Source organism: Olea europaea, unplaced genomic scaffold (genome assembly GCF_002742605.1).
Source record: "Olea europaea var. sylvestris unplaced genomic scaffold, O_europaea_v1 scaffold489, whole genome shotgun sequence".
In the NCBI taxonomy this organism is placed as follows: domain Eukaryota; kingdom Viridiplantae; phylum Streptophyta; class Magnoliopsida; order Lamiales; family Oleaceae; genus Olea; species Olea europaea.
In genome coordinates this window covers 189,511-210,243 of record NW_019263203.1, presented here as the reverse complement: position 1 = coordinate 210,243, position 20,733 = coordinate 189,511, and the positions used below count along the sequence as shown (strand labels likewise).

Genomic DNA, 20,733 nt, shown 5'->3' with positions numbered 1-20,733 from the left:
CTGGTGTACAATCTGAATGATAATCTTATTGATAACATGTCATATGACAAATTGTCATTGGAAAGTTTGAAAAACAAGTTGTTTTTGCAACTCAAAGTTTTTTGACAACTTATACATTGTCAATCACATTGTCATCTATGATTGTGCAAATAGATTAATTAAAAGCAATAGATTGATGAAAAGCCAAGCCTTTCCATATGTGTGAGTAAGCCCTTGTTTGGCCTCCATTTTAATTAGAATTTGGAAAAAATATGTTTTGAAATAGTAATTTTTGGGAAAATGTGTGGTTAAAAAAAAAAAAATATTTTTGTGCTTAAACCTGTAGTTGGGCAAAAGTGATAGAACTAGCTCCCGTAACTCATTACCATGCAGGGGCGGAGCCATGTATAGTCTTTGGGAAAGAATAATGATTGGTGTGGAGTAGTTTCTGTAAAAATCTGTTTTACTAAACTCAGGCATGTATAGTTCAGTAACTTTGGAAAACCGGAAGCAGCTTATTCCATGTGAGAAAAGTTGGTGGGAGAAAAAATTCGTGCCCGTACTGAAATTTTGCCGGCATTGAAAAAATTATCTGACTCCGCCTTTGTTACCATGGGTGGGGACTCAAAGTTGGAATTCTGAGGCTGCGTCTTTATCCCTGGTCTTCGCCTTTGGCTTCCTTTCTCCCAAGCGAATTGGGACATCGAAATGCTATAGATCAAAAAAAGAAAGGATTGCTCAGTCTTTAATATTATTTTATTCAAAAATGTGTAATTAGTAAGAAGATAAAAAAAATAAATTTTAATTTTAATGGAACTTAAAGCCCCGTTTGGTACCCATTTTTTTCAAAATGTATTTTTCTCTCTTTTTTTCAACCACACATTCTTTATTAAAATAATATTATACGTAAATCAAATTTTTTTTTATTTTTCAACCACACATTTTCCATCAATTTACTATTCAAAAATGCATTTTTACATAAAAATATCTCCCAAACACCCCCTAAATACGAGCTAAATAAAATTGAATAATGCTGAACAAACAATGAAAATAAATAGAGAAAAAAAGATTGATGTGGCGGTCTATGATTGAGTGTTTTTATGTTTTTTCCTAATTTTCAATGAGAATCTACCAAGTATTGTCTGAAAATAAAATTTCGCTATCGACTCCAACCATGTAACATGATCGAATAAAATTAGGTTTTCGTCTCAAATTCCAACCAATTAAAAGATGACACACACACACACACACACACACACACAAACATTTATATAACAGGCCTGTTGTGTGTAGAGGTAGACTTCATACAGAAGTCTGCTAGAACACACACATGGGGGTGGGCGGGGTGGGTTTTGGCAATTTTTTATTTACGGTGGGTACCACACATGAGAGTAATCTGGCCAAATTCTGTGGAAAAATTTATGTAGAAATGGCTTAATACTATGAGCATGATAGAGATTTTAATCCAATTAACATCAAATTTTTTACCGTTATTTCACTATTCCAGCCGTCATTTTTGAATTGAACCCAAATTTATTTTTAACGATCAAAAAATTAATTAATAAAATCTCTGCCAAACAAGCACCATATCTAATCTAGTGGACAAAATTAAAGGTAGCACGTCAAACGTGTATGCGTGGAGGGAAATACATGAAAATGACCCAAATAGAAAGACCATTTTTCCGAAATAGCCTTTGGCTAATTTTGATACCCAAAATACCCCTTTATAATATTACATAATAAGTTAATGAAATATAGAAATCTTTCAATTTAGTCCTTAAAAAATCAAATACTTTATGAATTTTAATAGATTACCAATTTTTTGATTTATTAGATTTATTAGATTTATGTTCACTCTAAGTAGCACCCCTATTTATGTTATTTGATTTATTTGATTTATTTTATTTATGTTCGCTCTAAGTAGCACCCCCATTTATTTGTATCAGAGTCATAGAGATCATGAAAATTAAAATAAAGAAAATAAATAACTTTTGGTGTTTAGAAGAAGAAAGAGGAAGTTATATATTTTTAAAACCTATTCATAATAAATTAAAAATAATGACTTTGACAATAATTAAAGAACTTCATAAAGAAATAAAACAAATATTAGAAAAATCAATAATAGAAACAATAAAGGATATATATACATATGAGAAAATTATTAATATTTATGAAGATGAAGAAAATAATTTATATTATAAAGAAAAATATGAGTACAATTGATAATACACATCAAAAATTAAATAAATTACTTTTAAAAATGAATAAAATACAAGAAGAAATAGGAAATATAATGTTAAGACCAAAAGGAATGAGAATACCAAATAATAGACAATTAACAAAACTAAAATGTGAAACACTAAGACTGGAAAGCAAATATTTTACTATAGCTAAAGAATAATTAGTAGATCCAGAAATAGTTGAGAGAAGATTTAGAAAAATAATAGATAAAAAAAAAGATAAAAGATGCAAATTAACTTATGAGTTAGAAATAAGAAAAAATTGAAATGTTAATAAGTGAATATATGGAAGAATTAAAATCACTAATAAAAATATTAATAAATGATGTACAAGAATTGAGAAATGAAGTAAAAGAAACAAAAAATGATATAAATATATTAAAAATTGAGATTAGAGAATTAAAAGAAAATAATAAGAATAAAGATAAGAAAATAAATAAAAAAACTTATAGAAAAAGAGATGACTCGAATAGGAAAAAAATATATAGAAAAAGAAAATATATTAATAGAAATAGGGAGCATGGATAATAAATTTAGAAAAAATATATTACCAAAGATATTAGAAGAAGAAGAAGAATTTAGAGAAAAATAATTAGGAATATTAAAAAAAGAAGAAAAAGAGGATAAAAATGAATGAAGAGTTAGATTTGCTAATAGAAAATTTTGATCAATTAAGCCTAACTGATATAAGTGAATACTAAGTTTTAATGAATACTGGAAGAGGACCTAATACAGCAGGAACCTCTAAACAAGAATTACATAATACAGATGAAAGTTATGCACTCATATATAATAAACCATATAGACAATTTTATGATAAAGTAAGAGATGGACAACCACCTAAAGGAAATAAATATAAAGATAGGTTTGAATTAAATGATAATTATGATAAACCAATTAATCATGGAGGAACAAAACTAGATCTAAATTGTAAAATAGATACTAAAAAAGTCATATTAACTTGGGCAGATTCGATGATATTATTCTTTTTATATAATAAAATGACACATGGGAAAGTATTGAAAGAAAAATAGATTTCTTAATAGCATCATTTGAAGAAGGTGTTAGAAATTAGTGGAAAGGAATAAATAATGATACAAAAATATTAATAAAAAGAAATGTACAAACAGAAATAATCAAATCAGATAGACAAGGTATAGAAAAATTAATAGAATATATTTCTGATGAATTTTAAGGAGAAAATTGGATAAGAAATGCTGAAAGAGAGGAAATAAGAGAAAAAGATAGTGTTAGGATTAAATTAATAAATTTAACAATATGTGATATGTGTAAAATTAAAGAATATACTTGTGAATTTAGAAACTATTATTATGTTCAATTTTATAGTAATGAAAATCAAGAAGTATACCAAAATATGTATTATAATAAATTATCAGGTTTTTGGGGAATATATTTTAAAATAGAATTTGAAAAATATGTTAGAGATAATATTGGAATATTTAGAACTTTAGGTTCAAGAATAAAATTTTTATTTGAAAGACTTGCATATATATGTCAACAAACGCAATTAATGAAAAAATCAGAAAAATAAACTAGAATATGTTGTGAAGATATGGAAATTCCTGTGCAGTGGGGATGTAATTCTGAAAGAAAAGTTAATAAAAGAAAGTATAAAAATAAAAAGTTTAAAAAATTTAGAAATTTTAATAAAAAATATATAAAATCTAGAAAAATGTATTATAAAAGAAAAAATAACCAATATAATCAACAGAAAAATAAGAATTATAAAAAAAAGTAAAAGTCAATGTAAATGTTGGAATTGTGGAGAGATAGGTCATATAAGCCCTGATTGTAATAAAAAAAAGTTAGAATATTATAAAAAGAATATTTAGAAATAAAAGATGAATTAAGTGAAATATCAGATATTAAAGAATACTTTGATTAAGAAGTATATATAAGTGAAAAAGAAGAGGATGAATCAGGATTTGAATAAAGAGATTGAAGAAATAGAAAGTAATAATATAAATATACAATAATACGAAGGAATAGAAGGATATGAATTAAAAGTCACATTTGATAATAACAAGTTTAAGAAATTGCAAAAATTTTCATTAGACTTAAAAATAGGAAAATGTGAAGTTTTTAATAGAATTTGGAAAAGAGAAATAATAGCAATAAATGAATATCATAAAATAGAAAAAATAATAGATGTAAGAACAACTTATGGGCAATATAAATTAAATCTTTTAACAAAAAATACAGTTGATGAATTATTAACAAAGATTAGTAAAAAAAAAGTGAAAAAAATCCAATATGTTTATTTAGCAGGAATACAAATAATGTTTAAATCACTATTTAAAGAAAAGATATATTCACCCTTAACCATAACTCTACATGATGGAAGAATAATAAATTTAAAAGATAGTCATTTAGGAACAATAGAAGGTAATTTAGCATATCAATTGAAAGATAGAAATTTTAATGAAGTTTTAGGACTACATTTCAAGTTTCATAGAGATGATATTATGCAACCAGGTGATCAAATTATGACTATAGAAATCAACAAAACAAAAGAGGTAAAACTATATAGGAATGCTGGATACATGAAAATAGAATGAGAATATTATAATGGAAGAGAAAATATAAATGGACCAAATATATTAATAAATACAGGAGCTAGTGAATATCATATACCTTCAATTAGAAACAAATGACTAATAGCTCATAAAACTGAACCACATAAGTATGTAAATTTTGATGGACAAGTACATATATCAGATTTAGAAGTTAAAGTACTAATAAAAATAGGAGGAATAGATCTCTTAGTACCATGTTACATAGATAAAAGTATAGATATAAACCCTCATATACTTTTAGGAATGAGTTTTCTAAATGGATTAGAAGATTATGGTATAAAAAGAGAAGGATTATATATTGTTCATAATGGACAAACTACATTATGTAAAAAGAATTAGATGAATAATCAAATAAGTTTTTCATTAGCTGTGTATATACAAATTACTATTGTTGAAACAATTATAACAACTTGTGCTTTAATAGATACAGGAAATGATATAACAATATTTAAATTTTTTTAATAAAATCATGAAATAATAATAGTAATATAAAAATAACTGGTGTTACAAGAGAAAGTACTCAAATAATCAATAGTATTGATAAAGTTAATATAATTCTTGGAAGTAAACAAGTGATAATAAATAAAGTTTATAAATATGATAAATTAGAATGTGATATATTATTAGGAAATGATTTCATACAACAATTTCAATATTATAAACAAAATAATTATATGATAATGTTACAAACACCTTGTGGACACTTATTAAAAATTCCTAGAGAATTTAAACTTCATAAAGTTCAGTCAGTCCAGCGTGGTAATAAATGGGAGAAAAAACCAATTCTTAATAATGAAATAAAAAATAAAAGAATATTATATAAAAATGTTCTAAAAACAGGAATAGAAATGAATATAAAAAAAATTATTGAACAATTAGAAAAGGTTTATGGAGGAAATCCATTATTATTTTGGAAATCATATCATCCAAAAGCCAAAATAGAATTAATAGAAAATGTTATAATAAGAGTAAGACCAATGATGTATACTATACAAGATACACAAGAATTTAAAAATCAGATAAAAGAATTGTTAGAACAAAAATTTATTAGACCTAGTAATGGACCTCATAGCAGTCCAGCCTTTATGGTTATGAAACACTCTGAACAAATTAGAGGAAAAGCTAGAATGGTTATAAATTATAAAGAATTAAACAAATATACTAAATTTGATGGTTACTTTTTACCAAATAAAGAAGTACTAATAAATCTTGCAAGGGGAAAACAATATTATTCTAAATTTGATTGTAAATCAAGATTCTGGCAAGTAAAAATAAAAGAAGATAGTATACAATATACTGCATTTAGCACACCTCAAGGAAAATATGAATGGTTAGTTATATCATTTGGTTTGAAAAATACACCACAAATATACCAAGGAAAGATGGATAATATATTTAAAAAGTTTAATGAATTTCTAATTGTTTATATTGATGATATATTAATATGTTCTAATAGTAAAGAAGAGCATAGAAATTATTTAATCCAATTTATTAATGAATGTAAAAAAGAAGGAATTGAGCTATCTAAAAAGAAATCTATAATAGAAAAATAAGAGATAGACTTTATTAGATTATCAATAGATAAAAGATGGATAAAATTACAGACTCATATATCCAAAAAGATAGAAAGTTTTTCAAATAAATTAAAATCCAAAGAACAAATTCAAAAATTTTTAGGATGTTTAAACTATGCAAAAAGATTTATTGAAAATCTTTCTAAGAAAAAACATAAAATTCAAATTTTACTTAGAAAAACAAATACTAAGGGATGGAATGAAGAACATACAGAAATAGTTAAATCATTAAAAGAAGAATGTAAAAATTTACCAAAATTAAAGTTACCAAATGAAAAAGATAATTTGATTATTAATACCGATGCCTCAGATAAATATTGGGCAGCAATATTAGAAACAGATTTAAATGAAATTCGTAGATATTCAAGTGGAACCTTTAACCAAGCAGAAATAAATTATACTACTTATGAAAAAGAATTACTAGCAATTATTAGAGGAATAAAAAAGTTCTCATTGTTTTTATTATCCAAAAAATTTATTGTTGAAACTGATAATTCTCAAGTTGCAGGATTAGTCAGGAATAAATTACCATCAGAATCTCAATACAGAAGGCTTCATAGATAGTAAGCTTATTTAGCATTTTATAATTTTGACATAGTCCAAATTAAAGGAGTTAATAATTTTCTTGCAAATTTTCTCAACAGAAACATAGAATTTGCTGATGGATAAAGCCAAGGCCATGGAGTTATACCAATCTATTCTACATATACAAGAAATGACAAATTTTTTTAAAGAAGAATCTGAAGATATAAGCTCTGGAGCAACCCAGATCTCAGATATGTTCAACTCAAATATGAAAATATTGTTGAATATCACTACTGAACATCATAAATATGTCATTGAACTCAAAAATAAAGTTGATGACATTGCAGCACAACTAAAAAATATACTGTTTGAAACAAATATACCAAAGAGCTCAGAAATGAGTTTTCCAAATCAATACCAAATAGGGACAGCTGGAAGCAGCAGTGGACCCAGATGTGACAACATACCAACTGATAGTAAAGAAGATTTCATTTCTGTATCATCAACCAAGAAAGTTATGATACATGGAGATAAAAGAGATACCAAAACAATTAGCATCATAGACGAAAAAGATAAAATCCCTTTAGATCCAAACGAAAAAAAATATGTCGAAATAGTCAAAATCGCTTATGAAATAAAAATAAGTGATTCATATTTCATTTCTCCGGGAAATAATGTTTATCCCAGAATAACAGTCATGGAAGGAGGTGACCCTTTATTCATAAAAATCATGACAGACTATGGATTCATGGATTTAATTTATCCAGGAAAAGATTTTACTGAAATTTCAAAGTTTGATAACATATTCATTAAGGAAGTATCCAGATTTGCCAAGAGAAGGAAAATATTTTTAAAATTCTATTCAATCAGTCCAGAATATGATGGAGTTGTTTACTATCAAGTTGAACACGTAATCTCAATTGGATATATTGCAGTCAATTTCCAAATTGATGTTACTGAGAATAATAGAAAAGTCCCAATAGTGACAAAATCATGAATCAGACATAGAAGAGCACTTGGAATTAAAGTCATCTATAACATTGCCAAAAATTTGTTTGATAAAAAATTCTCATGCATGTGCCAGTATGAAAATTGGATGTTGGTATCCAATGGAGGATATGCAAAATCAGAAATTTTAAAAGACTACATTACAAGATTTGATATACATTAATTTCAAGGATGTCTTACCACTATAAAAGAATCATGCCAGCTAAGGGAGTGCCCCAACTGCATGTGAAGAAATGAAAGAAGAAGATAAAGCACATTTTGACAAAGGTGTATGAAGGACAATAATACTACATGTGAAGACATTGAAGATAAGGAGCAATAATAGAAAAAGATGCTCTTTGGATAGAAAAGTTGAACCAACATGTGAAGATGTAGGCCCAAAGAAGAAAATAGAAAGGCAAGTGTGCCTTGCTGATGTATTGAATGATGTAATAGAGTCTGAAAAATTTGTATAAATAGAGACATTATCAGAGAAGAATGGAGGATCAGCCTATCTTGAATTCTCAAGTTGTAAGCAATAGTCTATTCTCAGTTTAAAAAATCAGTTTTTCTGGAAACCCCTTGTACCAAATTAAAGTCTTGTCTCAATCCTAATAAAAATAAAATTCTGATATTTTGATATCAATATGAGTGTCTAAATATTTTTTCCATAGATTCTTGAAAGATCAAATAGAAAGTTTCCTTCTTATTTTAACAAAGGGAGAGTTTTCCTTAACAGAAGTTTAGAGTTTTATTCTTTAGAAGGTGATACAGTGAGAGCAAGTAGCTAACACAGTAACAATTTCGTGAAGGCAGGAGGCCATTGAAGGAAGCAGTTTACAGATTCAGAGCTCGAACGTCACTCGGTTATAAGAATACAGGTCTAGATCAAACCTGAGGTAAAACTATTAAACTTTTGTTAAAATTAGAATGAATCTTTTAAAGGTCTTAAAAGAATCGCAGGGATAATTGCATGATGATTATTTTGGTAAATGCCAGGATATACAATTGAAGGATTAGATAATTTATTAGAAAGAATGTTAGAAGAAATAAAGAATATTATATCTCAATTAAAAAATACAAATTTGCCATTTGAAGAATATGATATTTTATTAAGAAAATATGATTTATATATATATGTGTGTGTGTGTGTGTGTGTTACGGATTATTCTTATTTATTAGATCATAGAATGATTTTATACTCAAATATCCAAAATAGAGTAAACAGATGATAAAATGTTTAAAAGACGAGGACATATGTTGCAATATAGAAAGAATCATTTTATTAAGGGTAATATAGATATTTCCATAGAAAGAAATAGTAACAGGCCAAATAGAAAAAGGGGAATTATAAAAAAATGTCACTTTTTTTGAAAATGCACAAAAAATTTGGACGTGCACCTAATTTTATAAAAAATGTCACTTTTTTTGTGGGAAATGTCCAACTTATCCTTCGCGTCCCCTTTTAGGAGCATTTAATGTTATGTTTCAATCCAATTAATTAATGTTATGATTTGATTAGTTAAATTTATATATTATAATTATTGGATATATATATAAAATATGAATTTACTTTAAAAAAAAAAAGATAAAAGAAGTAAAAAACCTATTTAACATCAAAGAAATATATTCAACAAACCCTCACTTCATCTATCTTCTTCATTTCTTGATCAATAAGACATTATTATTAGATTCATCATCAATTTTGAGAGGTTAGTTATTACGAATTTTTTTTAATCGAATAGCTTACTCTTTTTTAAATGATAAAAACAACGTGATCATCAAAGTGAATAATGCTTTTGAAACTACTATTAATCATGATACTCCTCATTTTTGAAATATTTTTTAAGGGAAAAGATACCAAAAAGATTTATGCAAATGTTAAGTGGTAGCAACCTTATCAAACCAGCTTTCATCTTCATTTGAATCATATTACACAGTGGTAGCAACCTTACCAAACCGAAGTTCAAGTACGTGTCGGTGATTAAATTATCGAACATAGAAATGTGAAGAATAAGACTACGCATTAACAAATATTCTGACTTCATTCAACAACGTCGAACGATGAACAACTATCGCATATCTCATATAAATTCATTATTTCTCCTGTCACCCCAATAATGTGAAAAGCAGTCATACATTATAAATAAATAAGCAATAATAACAACAATCTGATCAAAGTTATCATGGAAGTCAATTGATGAACGCAGTTTGTCGTAATCGTCCTCGTGCACATAGATCTCTACCCACTTCATGTGGGCAGCCAAAATGACATTTCAGGGCGAAAATAAATTCATTAATCAATCATAATGAACAAAAAATGCGAAACAAACCATTGAAACTGGAACATATAAAATGAATGCATCAATCAAGCATAAACAACGACGAATCAATCAACAAATCATGAAATCATAGCATTTCATACATGTTAATGCGAAACACACGTGCAATGTTGGAACCAAAGTTTAAATTGTGGAACTGAACTTAGGTAAAGAAAGGAATTGTCGTTCCTAATAGATCATCTGTCGAAAACTTCATCTGATATATTGATGAGTCCATCTGTTGAGAATTACTGATGTTAACCGTTGGGAACGACAGTTCAATGTAAGTTATTTCAGAGCAATGTTGTCATTTCACTCTGACACATTGTCATTTCATTCTGACACAATACACATGTTTTGTACAAGGATATATAAGATATTCAAATAATTCATAGGGTCAAAAATGTCCTAAATTGACATTTTGATAAAAAATTTGAAAAGTGACATTTTTGATGATATATAGTCAAATTTTGACACCCAATAAAATTTCCACGTAGGGGAAAAATCTCCCATGCGTGGGCCCTATAAATTTCTTTTGAATCTACCTTCTCTTCTCTTCGTCGTTCAGATCTTCACGTGACGTGGCCTTCCCTCTATCTCTATCCAACTATCTTCGACTTTTACCCTCTCTTACGCTCCACGTAATCACTTTTTTCTAACATGCGCCCCTTCTCACTGCACCAACCCTCACTTCATCCCTACGTTTCATCCTACGGTACAGGACCTTGACAAGTAGGCAAGCTTACGTTAGCAGTCACCACTACCGAATAAAAAAAGCACCAGTAAAATACTTAAAATAATTCGAAAAGCAGATAAAACTTAAAAAATAAAACCTCATAGAAGCAAAAGTCTCCTCTCTCTCTCACTCTAAAATATGCCGATGCCAAGGAAGGATAGTTTTACTGTATATAGATAACTGATAGATTTAGGCTGGTAGGGGCAGTTTGCTAACGTGCTCTGGAGCGGGGTTTGGATTTTTGAAGCGGCCTGGTTTTGTGTAATCAGCTTAGGCCAAGTCTGCGAAAATTGACTATTCGCTTGCCGTTTATGGATAGTAATTTTTTCTCCCCATCGATAACTCTCGTCATATAGGTACCCCACAGTTAAACCTACCCGCCCTTTAGTGTTTTTCTTTACTGGAAGTGAGAATCTAATTTTGACTACTGGACGTTGTAATGAATCCATGATCTATAAATGGGATTTTGGGAAAATTGTAATTTAAGACCCTAAGTATATATATATTGTTAAAATCGAGGGTTTTACTACTCTTGCATTTCTGGGTCCAAATAATGGAGTTTTTTTAGTACTTCTGTTTTATTTTTTTCGGGAGGCTTGAATAGAGACGTCAATTTGAACTTCATTTTATTTAGGGGGAAGAAGGGTGATGGAGAAGAGTGAGATAGGGAAGAGCGGGGATGGGTTTATTGATAGGAGTAAAGTGAGGATTTTGGTTTGCGATAACGATGCCAAAACTTCCGAGGAGGTTCTTACGCTTCTCTGTAAATGTTCTTATCAAGGTAATGTTCTATTTTTTTTAATCTCTTATTAACGTTTAGATTGTTTCTCGATTTGTTTTTATACTTTAATTGTGTTTCAGTTGTCTTTAATTTGGAAGTCAGGTTTGTTTGTGCATTTTTATTGAATTTTCTGTGAAAGTTTATTCAGTATCTGAGTTAGGTAGTTCTTTGGTTTGATAATATGGAATATAACCTTCATTTTCATGTATTGGAGAGAACAAGAAGCTTATTTTCCTAACCTTAATCAAATCATAATATAGAATTATTTTTCTTCACTTTATGAACTGTACACTCTGAATAGTTGTAGTTCGCCATAGAGGGGTCGTGGAAGGGGTAAATTGTATTATATAAGATTTAAAAGCATGACTTGCTTTGTTAAGACAGTTTGCTTGCAGGAGGTATACAAGAAGAAAGGTTTTAAAAATGCATTGTTGGGGCTTGGGGATTGTAGAGAGCTCTCAATCCTTTTATGGAAAGGAAATTGAGTACACTAAGAATATGGATTATTGCATCACCTCTATTGAAATGTAAGAGCTGCATCTCTACTGAATGAATGTAAAGCATAGTTTAATAGAAGAAGCCTAGAATTTTGAATCAGAGCTGCAGTCAATCTGGCCGATAGGACCAAATGCAACCAAAGAAAGTCTCTCTCTTTTTTTTTTTGTATAAATGTCTGGTATAGTAACACATTGGTCAATTTAGTGTTTTTCTAATGCTGGAGAACTCTATTGACTCCCTAAATAGCTTCTAATATTTGGGGAATTTCTACGATTTTAAAAACTTATGGGAAAACTACCAAGCTAGCTAACTCCCAATAATTCCTATAAATGTCTCCCGTGTCTATCCGTGCTTTTAAATAAAATGGAAATGTTCGTACATTTGTACTGAATGTGGATAACTCTTGATTTTCAGTGACTTCAGTGAGGTCTCCAAGACAAGTGATTGATGCACTAAATGCTGAGGGGCCTGACATAGATATTATTCTTTCGGAAGTTGACCTTCCTATGTCTAAAGGATTGAAAATGTTGAAATACATCACGAGGGACAAAGAGTTGCGACGCATTCCTGTGATCAGTAAGTATAACTTTTGTTTCTTTGTGCATGATACTAACATGATAACTTAGGAGTTCTCTATTTTTTTTTTATTTTTTTGCATCTTGTTAAGATGTTTGTGTTTATGTGAAATGAATTGGTAGTCATTCTTTTGATGCCAGTGATGTCAGCACAAGATGAGGTCTCGATTGTTGTCAAGTGCCTGAAATTTGGAGCAGCTGACTATCTTGTGAAGCCATTACGTACCAATGAGTTATTAAATTTGTGGACTCATATGTGGAGAAGGCGGCGGATGGCAAGTACACTTTAATTTTTTTGCTTAATTGTTTCCGAAAAGCCATTTGACATTTTGTAGATAGTACTTTCCAAAGTATACATGCAAGGGGATTTAAGTTAGTATTTCAGAGGTTAAGTCAAACACGTTTAATATAGATCTGAGGAACTAAAAGACGAAAGCTTTATGTTATCTACTCTTTCAAATAGTAAAACATTTTGTATTCGTAGATTCTAATACTTAATAAAAAGCTTTTTATATCTAACATGCTCATTCTGAAATTTTCTACTTGGGGATGTCATGTATTGTAGTAATGTGCTCTTGTGCATTGTAATTTTGTCATCTTTTACTTCTCCGACTCAATTTTAATGTGAGTTTCTGCATCCCTTTTCTTTACATGGGCAGCTTGGACTAGAAGAGAAGAACATTGTGAATTATGATTTTGATATGGTTGTATCGGATCCTAGTGATGCTAATACCAATAGCACTACTTTGTTCTCGGATGATACGGATGACAAGTCTCGAAAGAGTATCAATCCGGTGACGTGTGTTTTGACTCATGAGGAAGATGAGGTGAGTGTGATATGGATGGGTAGGCCATGGTTAAATTTTTTGGATATATGCTCATTTAAAATTTATCAATAGCTGGAATCTAGTGCTATTGAAATACTAACTTTGGGATACAATGGGATATTTCTGCTGGAAGTTCAAGTTCTCCTGATCTTAGTTGAACTTTGTCACGTGAACCAGATATTATTCACTATTATTTTCCAAATAGCAATTTATGCACTAAAAAGAAAAAACAATTCTATTTGTTTGTAAACTGTAACTAACATTTTATCTGTATGCATTTGTTCCTTCCCTGCTTCTTCTACATTTCCAGACTAATGCTGCTGCCACTGCTTCTCCTATTGAGACTCCAACTGGGGCCTTGTCTGAGCGTCAGCCTGATGTGCCAGTAATTAGTGACAGGCAGACAGGTAAATGGCTCACATGATTTTAAATGAACTTACAATTCATTAAAATGTGCGTTTCTGTCCAGTATACCCTTTGCATCACTGTTATAATGTTCACAATGATTTTGAGGTTTGGTCCAACTTTTCTATTACATGGCAGTTTATATTTTAAATTGATGGTCACAGGTTCTTCTTATATATATTATGGACCTTACTCTTTTGTGTTCCTTTACTGGACAAAGGAGGAGAAGTGCTTTGTCCATTATTCTTTATTCATGTGGCCAAATAGCTTCCTGGTTTTATTAGAGTTGCTAATTTGTAATTAGACATGTCAGAATTTTAGAATTAGAAATTAAAATTCTGTATTAGAGATGAGAAGCAACTCTATTGTTAAACTCTGGATGATAAACATTCTGTTAAGAACTTCAAAAGGAAATATGCGTGCAGGCATGCTTTTGTATTAAATTTAGGATATGAAGATTAAGTTGTCAGACTGAACTTGGTAAAAGGAATGATTTGGTTGTTTATTGAATGAGATATATATATATATATATATATATATATATATTATAATAATAATAATGACAACTATGTGAACACTCGCGTCCTTTAAACAGATTAAAGGACTCACTTCCTGTTGACCAGCTGAAACACTTTCACCCATGTTTATAAGCTTATGGCTTCAAATATGAGGGTAGCTACTTGCACAAAAATGCAAATTCTCAACATTTAAACTCACTTAGACGTGCCTACATGATTTTAGCTGTCGTATTTGATCATTACGAAGAAATATCTCTAAATGGTCATCCAATTCATGTAAATAAGTTCATCATGCACCATATTTTACATCCTATAAAAATTGAGTCTCTTCTTTGGATATGTTGAATTCAAATTAACTGATGGTAACCCTTCTAAATGGGTCCTGAAAGTTGTTAACAGTTTACCATGTGATTTGCTCATATCCAAAGTTTTCGTACTTATATAAGTTCTCTGATTTCCAATGATTTATATTCTCAAGGAGTTTAAAATCTTTTCAGGGAAAATTTCTCCATTTCCAAAGAAGAGTGGGTTAAAAATAGGTGAGTCTTCGGCTTTTTTCACATACATTAAATCAAGCACACCCCAATGCAACAACCAAGGGGATGCCTCTGTTCATGAAACTTTGCCTCAGAACTTGAGGATCAAAGAGAAGCTCACTACAATGAAGGGGCGAGTGGGTGCTGATTTCCTAGGACATGACAACAGAGATTCCCTGGAAAATCATTTTCAAGAAGATGAATATCCAAGCAGTAATAGTATTCCGGATTCTTTTTCTGTAGAGAGATCTTGTACTCCCCCCATATCACTGGAAACCTCTCAACAGCGGAACTCAAATGAGGAGTTTTCTCAGGTGCATATGCATCCAAGAAATGAATCTCCCCATTATGGTGTAGGTTTCCTTGCAAATCCTGCCCAGCCTTATTATATGTCCGGAGTAATGAATCAGTCTATGATGTCATCAACAGCTGTGTATCGAAAGCACACACAACCACAAGATCTGCACTACCACGCCAATTCTTCTCTATTACCTCAATACAATCATATTCCACAAGGTGCTCGTCATGTCCCTGGAATGACATCTTATCCTTACTACCCTTTTGGTATATGCTTACAACATGGCGAAATGCCTACAACAACTCATGCATGGCCATCTCAAAAGGAATTCCTCTTCTAATGAAGGAGAGTTAAGTAATGTTGATCGTAGAGAGGCTGCTTTAATGAAATTCAAGCAGAAGCGGAAGGAAAGATGTTTTGACAAGAAGATCAGGTATGTCAACCGTAAACAACTTGCGGAACGTAGACCTCGTGTGAAGGGACAGTTTGTTCGGAAGGTAAATGGTGTTAATGTAGATCTTAATGGGCTGCCGGCATCAGCAGAAGATGAAGATGAAGAAGAGGAAGACCAAAGAGCTAATATGGATTATTTGCCAGAAGATAATTCTTCAATATGCCACTAATGAACTTCATTTATGGAAGGTATACGCTCTTTGTGGTCATTTTCCTTCATTGTGATATAGTTTTACTTGAGGGTTTCTCATGTCTTAATCTTTCTACATGCTGCAGTCTATAAAAGTTTATTTGGATGTGTGATGTTGGTTAATATTCCATACAAGGCAGTGGACCTCCAAGTTTGTTGCCAAGTGGTGCTCCTTATCCATTAGATTGGCGAGTTCATGTACCAGAGGACAATCTCTTATATTAACCCATTCTACTCAGTGTTTTACATTGGGTGAGAGGGTTTGAATTGGTAGAGCTGTTATTAACAGATTCTGACCAGGGCCTGACACCAGACTCCTTTCATAATCTTTGCAGTCTGGCCGAAGTGGTTTCCTTGAATATTGGACTTTCTTCGACCTCTCATTGGAGGAAAAGGTGAAATTAATGTGTGGGTGACAATTTATGAAAAAAATTTATAATGTTAACACATGGCGCTGGATATGAGCTGGCTGCTGCTCATATTTGGTACATCACAAGGTAGCATCTGAACTATAGGAAAATTTTACTTTGAAGACTTTGTTGCCTCGTTAATTGCTTCTCTTTTGGGATAAAAATTTGCGCTATTGGCATACTTGTGCATGATTAATTTTGATACTTGTTGAGAAAGGTTTGGTGAGAAATGGTCTACTAAGAACCTTTTCTTAGCTTATTCCTAGGACTTGCCATAAATTTATTTATCAATTAATTGATGTCTTACGTCATTGTTGCTTAGCATAAGTTAAGGCATGACTAGTGATCCATAGACACTTACAAAGGTGCCCTCAGTAGTTGGATTGGGCAGTAAAACCCTCCTGTTTCTTTGTATGTCCACTCGACAAGGATGAATTCCAATCCCTTCGACTGTGTTTTTATACTACAATGTTAAGTTCCACTCTATGTCATCTAACTGCACTAATATCATTGGTTTTTGCCTAAGTTCTGGTAGATGTACATTGGGTAATTGGCACAAAACGTCCATACCTTTCAAGTCTATTGTGAAAAACGTCCCTACCTTTCATTTTTTGGCATTTTTGCCCTCATTTCAACCTTTCTTTGCGCTGGACGTCCTTCCGTCCATATTCCGTTAGTTTTTCCGTTAATTAAAGGGTAATTGGCACAAAACGTCCCTATCTTTCAAGTCTATTGTGGAAAACGTCTCTACCTTTCATTTTTTGGCATTTTTGCCCTCATTTCAACCTTTCTTTGCGCTGGACGTCCTTCCGTCCATATTCCGTCAGTTTTTTCGTTAATTAAATACAAAAATACCTTTTTCTTTCCATAAACAAGGGTAAAATTGTCTTCATCCACTTCACCCCTTTTTCACGCCATCAACTTAGTCCATAAGTAACAGTAGCAGCAACATGAATCTGAAAATACTTTAAATGATTAAGTTAAATAAAGAAAAAATATCGTGAACACATTATATTTCAGAATTCCACAACTACTGTTGCTGTCATCTTGTGTCACTGGAAAAATTTAGAAAGACATATTAAATGGGTAGTCAATTTATAATGAGCCAAAATGGTGAATGGCTCTTTTTGGCTCAATGGAGAAGATGAATGGCTCATTTTAAATTGACTCATTATAAATTGACTATCCATTTAATATGTCTTTCTAAATTTTTCCAGTGACACAAGATGACAGCAACAGTAGTTGTGGAATTCTGAAATATAATGTGTTCACGATATTTTTTCTTTATTTAATTTAATCATTTAAAGTATTTTCAGATTCATGTTGCTGCTACTGTTACTTATGGACTAAGTTGATGGCGGGAAAAAGGGGTGAAGTGGGTGAGGACAATTTTACCCTTGTTTATGGAAAGAAAAAGGTATTTTTGTATTTAATTAACGGAAAAACTGACGAAATATGGACGGAAGGACGTCCAGCGCAAAGAAAGGTTGAAATGAGGGCAAAAATGTCAAAAAATGAAAGGAGGGACGTTTTCCACAATAGACTTGAAAGGTAGGGACGTTTTGTGCCAATTACCCTTTAATTAACGGAAAAACTGACTGAATATGGACGGAAGGACGTCCAGCGCAAAGAAAGGTTGAAATGAGGGCAAAAATGCCAAAAAATGAAAGGTAGGGACGTTTTACACAATAGATTTGAAAGGTAGGGATGTTTTGTGCCAATTACCCATGTACATTAATTGTTTTGTGGATCATTTGAGCTGGATTTTTCTGGTGGTAAGTCTTTGAACTTATTTGGAACTGATCGTCCTATGTGTTAGGATTGGTGTGGCTTGTGCTCTTTTATGCTATCTGGACTGGAAACTTCCCCGGGAATCCAAGCTCTTCAGTTTCCAGCATTGTTCTTCGACTTTACCTGAATCCTATCACTAGACTGATTTAATCTCTGAGTTGACATCAATAACCTTGCTCTTCGATCACAGCAGACACCCGTAAAGAAAATGATAAAAACCTCTTGCCTTCGGATGATTGGATCTAATATACAAAACCAGAAATTTAAGTTGCAAGGCCAAAAAATTTTCTTTGACATCAGAAAATAACATTCTGAATTGTAGTAGTAATAATAATAATAATAATAAATTATAGATCAACTTTCCCAGCTAATTGATTGGACGGGGTCAAAAGGGAATTGGCAGGAATGCATAACCATGGTATGCATCGTGTCAGTCTAAACTGCTAATCCAGTCATTTCTTTTACTTAGTAGGTTGCCCATTGTGGCAGTCAAGAGAAAAGCTATTTATTTATTATTATTATTATTATTATTTTTATGACGGGAGAATTCGCAGTCGTTATCCTTCGAGTGCGTACTGAGTAAACTCTCGGGCTCTTTGTTCGAGAACAAATTGTCAATATTGAACGCATACAGCTTCATTATCAAATTCACCATTTTTACCTTCATTTTTCATAAATTGGAAACCCAATACTAGAACCACCTTCCAGGATAATCAAAATTTGGCAAATTGAATTTTCCGGCTCCTGAGCAGGATGAGGCTGGGGATCTTCTTCTATAGCAGTCAATGCAAAAATTGACCGTGGGCAGCTGAAGTAAAGAGGATATTGACCATTAGATTTGTATAATTGAGCATGTGAAAGAAGAAGAATGTGTTGGCTTTTAAGATCTCGAGAGGGGCACTGGATTGGTGAAGAGTTGAACGCTACAAAATTATTTCAAGACATTTTATGAATACCATTGCATCAGTATGACAAACGGGAAAGAGTAAATACCATTGTAGTATCCGCCATTCTGGACTCCAACAATTCATCACATGCTGCTTGTTTGCCATTTGATCAACTTGCACAATCGACAAAGGAATTTGACGGCGAGAATATGAGCACTAAGGTTGGAATTTCAGAAACTCAAGTCTAGAAAAAAAGAGAAAGGAGAGGGAGGAAAATTAGTTTTTCCTAGAAGTTTTGATGCTATCAAGAAGTGTTTTCCAAGCATCAATTCTCAATGGAGTGTTTTTTTTTAAATATCAAAGGAGTACATTTTTCAACAAGGTTTAAAGCATCAATCAAGGTAGGTAGAGGCGCAAAGTGTTAATTCGTGTTAAGTTATAAGTTTCTAGCAAATGAAGATTTATGTTAATGTTTGTATGTCTAATGGTACCTCCGGTACGGCATATACCTCCATGTCTAATGGTACCTCGGGGTACGGCATATACTTCCGGTCGAGGCGTCGTGTTAAGTCATGACTCTACGTGTTTGGGATTCTCCCGAAAATCCTACTATGAAAAGGTTTCTAAAGTTACAACTTTGAAATGTATAGTTTGATTACGAATGCACCAATGATATCTATTTAGTTTTTTTAACTCATGGGTTTAACCCCTTCTCTACAGATTGATATGATTCTACCTTGGGTCTGGATGATGGAAAAGATGGAGAGTGGTGCAACGAGCACATGGAAAACCCGGTGAACAAGTTATTTAGATTTATTTTGTGAACGTTTTCAATGTTATTTCTTTAAAATATTTGAATAACGCTGAACGCGAGAACAAGTTGTGTTTTCTTCAAATAAATTACGTTCAGTTATTTTTTTTATTCAGTGTTTTATTTAAAGTATTCGAAAGGTTGCTGTTAAAATTATTGTTGTAAAAATTAAGCTTCCGCTAAAACATATTCTCCTATGACTAAACCACCGGTTAGTTAAGTAAAGTAAGTAGCGTTCCGGTCCACAAGGGTTCGGGGCGTTACAGCATGGTATCAGAGCACGGTTTAGCCGGTTCTGTAGACCAAGTATGTTTTTTTTTAAAAAAAATGAAAAAGTCTAAGATACTCCATGGCATCTTACATCTATCCATCAATCAATTTCATCATACGGCCCAGGTATGTTCAAAGTTAATGTTTTCATGAAAAGATTATGTTATGATGCTTTGCGATGCTATGGTACAACTTATGCTTATTTTCAAAGATATACTATGTCAATTAGAAATGATTTGAAAGATATTTTTTTTTCAAAAGATACGCATTGGGCTAGAATTTATAGGTAGAATGTTATGTAACAGTAGCCATTTTTCTAAGAGTAAAAAAAAAGTATATGATATGTGAAAATACAACAAATATGGCTCGTAGAACGGCTAGAGCATATAGAGAAGCATTGAACAATAGAATCGCCATTCAGTCCTATGAGAATTACATGACTAATCTGCTCCGTCCACTTGACGAACATATACATGATGTCTATGAGAGATGCATGACAGCGGTGAATGCTGGAATGGAGATAA

The 20,733-nt window shown here is 31.3% G+C and overlaps 1 pseudogene; it reads left to right on the top strand.

Annotated features, from left to right (window-relative positions):
* The first annotated feature begins 10,845 nt into the window (after positions 1 to 10,845).
* Positions 10,846 to 16,039, top strand: LOC111388344 (annotated as a pseudogene).
* The last annotated feature ends 4,694 nt before the right edge of the window (positions 16,040 to 20,733 follow it).